Below are 8,291 nucleotides of genomic sequence, written 5' to 3'. Positions count from 1 at the left end.
CAATTAAACCTCTTTTCTTTATAAATTACCCAGTCGCAGTTTCTTTATAGCAGTGCAAGAACGGACTAATACACAGACCATACGTAGCACCCGTTTCTAATTCCTGCTGTCTGGTGGTTTGGGTCTATTGGAGCCAAAAGTCTCAGAGAACTTGGACTGCCCTTCATACAGTTCTCCAAGAGACAGTCTAACCAGCTAACGGCAACATCCAGATACATCTCTAAGGAAAGAGATTGGTAAAAAATTATTCCAAGCATATCTTTTGTGTGTGATAAAATTCATCATCTACTCATTTCCAGGGACTCAGCTTTGTCAATGGGCACCAGACTTCAACATAGAAAGTTTTTTTCCACCTCCAGATTTTTCCCTGCTTCTGCCTTCCTTCCTGGCTAGTCTCTGCATGCTCATGGCTCTCTGTACTTATGACTGCTGTGGCATATGGTGTACTGAAATTGTAATTGAACTAGTTTAAGGTAGGGACCATGCTCTTTACATTTTTATTGTCCTGCGTGACTTGTAACAGATGCTCAGTATTTCTTCAGTGAATGAATGGATGAGGTGACAATCATAATTAATTGAATCGAGAAGACTGGTGTCATGTAATCAAAATAAGCTGCTGGTTAGAAACCATCATTTATTGAACATGTGTAACCCAGATTCTTACACATGTTATCTCATTTAGTGCTCTTAATCCTATTGGGAAAGTGTCTTTTTCCTCCTTCCCGCCACAAATATTTATTATCTTCTAAGTGCCAGGCACCGTGTTAGGTACTGGAAATAAAACCATGAACAGAACAGACACAATGTCTGCCCGCAGAGTGGGGTCGAAACATAAATGAGAAAAGGAAATAAAACATTTCTCTCATTTTCGAGATGAGTTTCAGAGCAGTTCTGCTCCTCGTTTAACGTGATACAGATAGATCCAGATTTCTGTCCCAGTTCTAACTGATTCCAAAGCTTATGCTTTCCCCAGAATCCCCCAGTCACCTCTAATTGGCACAGAGTTCCAACCCATCTCAAAGGGTTGGTGGCCTGGGATGGGGGTGTGGGTGGTGAGAGCTGGTAGCTGCAGGAGTGATCTGGCTCCAGGGGAGAAGCCAGCAGATGTGAGGGTCAGACACTGCAGCAGCTGGTAGGCAATGCTATTACAGTCAGTGAGGACTTTAGTGGGCAGGGCTGATGGGAGAATTTAGCAAAGCTAATTGCATCTAATTATCCGAGAGGGAAGAGTAGCTTTAGCATCTCCAGCTGCTACCAATGTAGAGCTCAGAGTCAGTAGCCCCCATGTGCCCTGAATGGAGTGGGGAGAAAGCCAACAGAAGCTGTTGTGGCCTTCTGCCTTCTCTGGGGCCAGGAGAAGCAAAAGGCGGGGCAGATGAGGGGACAGGAGAGACACTGTGCCGAGTCCCTTTCCTCACCAGACAGGCCAGAGCCATGACCTGGCTGCTCCCCTCGTCCCCATTCCCCATCTCTGGGCTTGGCCTTCCTGTGAGTAGCACCTGCTTTTGAAAATGACAGAAATGTCTTGCTTGAGGGCTTGTTTCCTGCTTTCCTCATGGTGGAGCCCTTGAACCACTGGTTTCTCAGAGCCTGCTCCTTCACGGAGGGAACTGAGGATGCAGATTTTCAAGACAGAAGATTCTGTTTCCAGAGGAGCTTGGTGTCCGGCAGGAGAGATACCTTCGGACACAGAAGATATATGTGCTCAGCCCTGGCCCTTTAGGATGGCAAAATTATAGTAGGAGCCCTTGGAGGAATTTTCCCCTGACTGGCTGTACAAAGATGAAAGTCTAGGGGATGATATCAAGGGGAAACTCTTGTTTTGGTACCAACTGAAAGAGGAAGAGCCTCTTTCCATAAACGGATCCCAAGCAGTTATGAAACAACCGACAACACCACACACCTTTTCGAAGTATCAGGTGGCTTGGACTAGTCATGAATACCTGTGACTTTGATATTTGCTAATCCACCAGTTGGGTGGAGAGGGGAGGGTCAGAAATGTCAGACAGCACTAATCCTCCAGCCTATTCTGAGAAGAGCTGGAGATAGAGCAGGATGCACTAGCGCCTGTCTGTTGTCCCAGAATGGGTCATGTGAGGTCCTTTGGCCCTGGGTATGTGGAGGCGCCCTTCTCAATGTGAGGAGGGCAGTATCTCTGGTCAGGACAAGATGTGGGTGTTTGCACAATCAGATCTGGAGAGCAGGTTTCCTGGGAGAGAGGGGGTCATGAGATGATGCTGCATCCTATGAAACCTACATCTATCTTGACCCGGGTAACTCACTGGCAACCCATAGACAGTCCCTCGAGATGTTGGACTCTGCACTGTGAGATGTGGAAGAGCACAGGCTTTACAGCCAAACTGCTGGGGTTCAAATCCTAGCTTTCCACTTGCTGGCTGGGTGACTTTGACAAATTAGTTGTCTTTGTGCCTGGAGTTCATGATCTGTGAACTGCGAAGAACAGTAGTATGGACTTCTTGTGTTATATAAATATGTGGAGCACTTCAAATAGCACCCAGCACACAGTAAGCACTCAATAATTGAAGCTATTATCTCAAAGCTTCTATTTAGTACTAAAATTTCAACTCTATGTTGGAACATTTCCATTAGCTTAGAGGGGCCTTAAAATTAAGAAGTCTTCTAAGGCCAAGCTAATGGCTTCCTGATACATCACCTTTAACAATTTCTTCATTGTATAGGTTTTCAGTTCCATCTTGCAGACTGGCTGTGGACATTTTTAGCATAAATTTCTAAGTATTCTTAGTATCTAGCATTGTAGTTGGCTGGGAAATATATTCTTATGTTTCCTTAACAAATAAGATAGCTTTACTCTGCTGACAGCATTAGGAGCAATTGACATTCCGTTTACCTTAATTATCTGTGTAGGTTTAACATCATTTGTCGCTGTTATCATGAACATTTTCTTTTAAGGCTAATTAACAAATCACAAGCCCTAATAAGGAACAATTCGTATTTCATTCTACAAATGGCAAAGTCAAATAACTTTAGCAGCGCAGTATGTCACTGCTCAGAAAAGCCCCTGGTCCCAGTAGATCTCATCCTGCTGTCCCCTCAACTGGATTGATAGCTTAAGGGTGCAGACTTGCTGCCCCTCTGTCTTTAAAGCATCTCCTTGCAATGAATAGAATTCAAACTGGTTATTATTTGCAATACAGAGCTCAGTTTGAGACTAGGCCCTACCCATGGATTTGGGCATGGTTGGGTATGTGGAGAAAACTGCAATGGTGGCTCAACCAAAGTTTCTATGCATAGGTTCTCCTCAGAGAGAATCAAATCTGGGGAAGGAGACAGAACTGAGGGGGGTGAACCCTAAGTGATGGGATGGGGCAAAGATTCTGAATGGAGCATGGATGGCATTTGAGAGACCTTCCCAGGTAGAACTGAAGAGTAGTTTCACAAAACTTGGTCTGTTGGGGTACAAAGCACAAAGAGGGTAACACAAAGGAAAGAGGGTCATTCTTTTCTCCAGACCAACTCTGTAATTGACCTCAGTGCCTGGCAAAGCAGGATGATGTAGTAGTAGTGCGTGTGTGTGTGTGTGTGTGTGTGTGTGTGTGTGTGTGTATATACACACATATATGTCTACATGTACATGTACATATATGTGTATATATATATACACACACACATATCTATGACTTTGTACATGTCCACGATTTTTCCCTGGGGTAAGTTGGGTTAGAAGAATACAGAATTTTGAAGCTGCCCTGTGTGTGGGTATACATATACACACACATGTATATATATACACACACACATATATACATACATATATGTACATATGTATATATATTATATATATATGCACACATACACAGGCCTTTTTTCAATATTAGAAACTTTCTTTTTACTAAAACTGTAGATATACTCTAAAACCTTTTCTTTGGCCCAATGGGAAGAATTTTTATTTTTATTTTTTTGGCCACACATTTATTTATCTCCATATCAGATACTCTTAGCTATCTACCAAAGTCATTCCAAGCCCTTACCCACTTCCAATGATAGAAGTTGGGAAAACCACATACTTGGCTTCCCAGACTCCCTTGCAGCTCAAAATGACCAAATGGCCCAGTTTAGTTAATGAAACAAAGAAATGTCTGTTGGAGTCTTGTAGAGAAATACTTTTTCCTCCTTGCTAAGGGTGAGGTTTGTGAAAAGAGTGTCTCTGCCAGGCATGCCTTATTGTACCCTGCCTTCAAACAGTTCTGTATGGATATGATCCTTGGAACAATGGCAGCCATCTTGTGACCATGAGGCAACAAACACAAGGAGGAACCAAAAAGCCTTGATTCTAATAATGGAAGAGGTAAAAGGAAAAAGAAACTTGGGGTTTGAATATACTGTTACATGGCTGGACCAGCCCTGAAACCTCCTATCACCCGTTTCCTGTTCTGTAAAACAGTAAATAAACAAAATTACCTAAGCCACTCTTACTCATGGCTTCAATTACGTATAAGAAAAACATCTTAATTGAAACAACCTCTCCTATTTTTTTTTCTTGAGACATGGTCTTGCTGTGTCGCCCAGGCTGGAGTGCAGTGGCTCAATCTCAGCTCACTGCAACCTCTGCCTCCCAGGTTCAAGTGATTCTCCTGACTCATACTCCCAAGTAGCTGGGATTATAGGTGCTCTCCACCAAGCCTGGCTAATTTTTGTTATTTTTTCAGTAGAGATGAGATTTCAGCATGTTGGCCAGGCTGGCCTAGGATTCCTGACCTCAAGTGATCCACCTGCCTCAGACTCCCAAAGTGCTGGGATTACAGGTGTGAGCCACTGTGCCTGGCCCCTATTTGTTTGTTTGTTTATTTAGAGACAGGGTCTTACTCTATCACCTAGACCGGAGTGCAGTGGCACAATCATAGCTCATTGCATCCTTGACCTTCTGGGCTCAAGCAGTCCTCCCACCTCAGCTTCCCAAGTGGCTGAGACTACAGGTGTTTACTACCACAGCCGGCTAATTTTTTAATTTTTATTTTGTAGAGACAGGGTCTCACTATGTTGACCAGGCTGGTTTTGAACTCCTGGCTTCAAGTGATTCTCCTGCCTTGGTCTCCCAAAGTTCTGAGATTACAGGTTGGAGCTACCATGCCTGGCCCTTTTAAAACAATTCAAAGTGAGTTCATTATTTCTTCTTATCATTTGTGTCCCTCACCCATAGGGTGATTTCAATACTCCTATTCTGATTACATTCCTTACAAAGCATTTAAAACTGTACATGGACACTCATATCCACTTCTCAGCAATGCTGGAATCCTTCATGTACATTCATTTCCCAGCCCTCATTTGGCATGGCTTTTCTATATTTCAGCAGATGGAATAAGGTGGTCCTGAGTAGTCAGATGCCTTCCTGGTGGCCTCATCCCCTGACAGTGGTGAGGTCACAGAAGAAGGTGTCCAAGGCATTCCTGGGCTCTGCCATTGGGGTGCCCTGCCTGCTTTTCAATTTGGGACAATGCCCCAGCACCCTTCTTTCCTAGGGAGGAGTGCTACTGCCTTTTAACTGAAACCAAATTAGAAATGCTTGATGTTCAAATCAAAACCTTTTTGTCCTGGAGACAGTACATCAGGTACTCATGCCTGGAATACAAGAAACTCTGGCTTCTCCAGATTGGAAGACAGCTGGAATTGTTTTCCCTTCTGCAGGTATGTTTGTACTGAACAAAATGTTTGATTGTATTACTCTTGAATGGCTGGTTTCCTGTTGTGATCTAGCTAATATTCAAGTTTTCTGTGACAGGAATAAATTACAGAGCTTATTCTATCCTGTAGCTTACACCTTTCACAAAACAGCCCAGCTGAAGATGGTGAGACCCTGTGCTCATCATGCCAGGTGGCAAGAGTGGGAAGACGCAGGCAGGATAAGAAATGCCCCCTTCCTGGCTTTAGTGTTTCGTAACTGAGAAGGGCATGAAAGGAGGGGCACAGGCTCAAATGGAGGTATTGTCAGGTATGCTAGGCTGAGACTAGGATTCAAAGCGTATGGTGTGTGGAAAAAAGTACGAGGTCGGGAGTTACAAAGAGTGGCAAAGCAGAAAGATGAAATACTTCAGTCAGAAGAATCTCAGTTCTATGATTTATTGGCCATGTGACCTTGAATGAGTTACTTAAGCCCCTCTGAACCTCAATTTTCTTATCTATAAAATGGGAATATATATTGATCTGTGGTTTGAAGGAGCTGCAGTGTAGACGAGAGTCTGGATCTGAGTTGAGTGTAGAAAGGGAAGAGTGCTGGGAGAGAGAAGAGATGCATCAAATCCCAGTTTGTGATTGGGTTAGTCTTGGTGGGTTTTAATCCTGTGGTCAGCCCAGGCTATCCTGAAAGCTGTTACTCTCAGGGTGCTACCACGTGCTTATTTTATAAGAGAAGGAGACTGAGGTCCCAAAAAGTCAAGAACCTTGCCCAAGTCCAATATAGAGCAGTAACTAGAACTAGAACTAGGTAATCGGCTTTAACTTTAAATCCTTCTTAATAACTTGGCTTTTAAAACTTGTTCTCAGCTGGTCGTGGTAGTTCAAGCCTATAATCTCAGCACTTTTGGAGGCCAAGGCAGGAGGATCACTTGAGCCCAGGAGTTCAAAATCAGCCTAGGCAACATAGGGAGACCCTGTCTCTACAAAAAAAATTAAAATGAACAGATGTGGTGGTATACACCTGTGGTCCCACCTACTCAGAAGGCTGAGATAGGAGGATTGCTTGGGCCTAGGAGGTCAAGGCTGCAGTGAGCCATGGTTGCACCACTGCACTCCAGCCTGAGTGAGAGTAAGACCCTTTCTCGATCAATCAATCAATCTCTCAGCCTCAGGCTAGCCATGGGTAAAATGAGGTTAAAATGAAGAAATTATAGGCCATATCCAGTCTCTGTGCCTTTCCCTTCTCCTTACCCTCTGAACCTCCTCAAATATGAGTTTTACTCACAGTTGGTGATATAGTTTGACTGTATGTCCTTGCTAAATCTCATGTTGAATTGTAATCCCTAGTGTTGGAGGTGGGACCTAGCGGGAGGTGTTTGGGTCATGGGGCAGATCTCTCATGGCTTGGTGCTGTCCTCCTGATAGTGAGTGAGTTCTCATGAGAGCTGGCCCCAACTCTCTCTTGTTCTTGCTCCCACCGTGTGATGTGCAAGCTCCTGCTTTGCCTTCTGCTGTAAGTAAAAGCTCCCAGAGGCCTTCTCAGAAGCTGAGCAAGTATCAGCACCATGCTCCCTGTACAGCCTGTAGAACTGTGAACCAAATAAATCTCTTTTTAAAATAAATTAGCGAGTCTCAGGTATTTCTTTATAGCAACACAAGAATGGCCTAACATAAAAAGCTGGTACTGGGAGTGGGGCATTGCTATAAAGATACCTGAAAATGTAGAAGCAACTTTAGAACTGGGTAAGAGGCAGAAGTTAGAAGGGTTTGGAGGGCTCAGAAGAAGACAGGAATATGAGGGAAAGTTTGGGATTTCTTACAGACTGGTTAATTCATTGTGACCAAAGTGCTGATAGCAATATGGACAGTGAAGTCCAGGCTGCTGAGGTCTCAGATGGAAATGAAGATCTTATTGGGAAATGGAGCAAAGGTCACCCTTCTTATGCCTTAGCAAAGATTTGGATTTATTGTGTCCTGAGGCTGCCCGGAGCAGCAGGCCCTGGGCCTGGTCCCCAAAACCATTCTCTCCTAGGCCTTTGGACCTGTGATGGGAGGGGCTGCCTCTGAGATCTCCAAAATACCTTCAAGGCCTTTTTTTCCCATTGTCTTGGCTATCAGCACCTGGCTCTTTCTTAGTTATGCAAATCTCTCTAGCAAGTGGTTGCTCCACAGCCTGCTTGGATTCCTCCCCTGAAAACAGGCTTTTCTTTTCTACCACATGTCCAGGCTGCAAATTTTCCATACCTCTACTTTCTGTCTGCTTCCCTTTTAAATATAAATTCCAACTTTAAGTTATTTATTTGCTCCCACATCTGAATGTAGGCTATTAGAAGCAGCCAGGTCACATCTTGAATACTTTGCTGCTTAGAAGTTTATTCTACCAGATACTCTAGGTCATCACTCTCAAGTTCAAACTTCCCTGGATCACTAGAGCATGCACCCATGCCTGGCTCTCGTGGAGCTTATGCCTGAGAGAACTCCAAGTAGACCTTCATCTTGGCTGCCCAGGGCTGGACAGAGGTTATTACCCCATGAGCTCTGCTATTGTCTTTCCCGTTGAGTCGGAAAGGAGAATTGTGGTTTTCCCTGAAAGTTTACTCTTAATGCTTTGTTAATACTAGGAGAAGAAGAGTGGAGTG

This window comes from Macaca mulatta, chromosome 8, assembly GCF_049350105.2.
Source record: "Macaca mulatta isolate MMU2019108-1 chromosome 8, T2T-MMU8v2.0, whole genome shotgun sequence".
NCBI lineage: Eukaryota > Metazoa > Chordata > Mammalia > Primates > Cercopithecidae > Macaca > Macaca mulatta.
Note: the sequence above shows the minus strand (reverse complement) of the source record.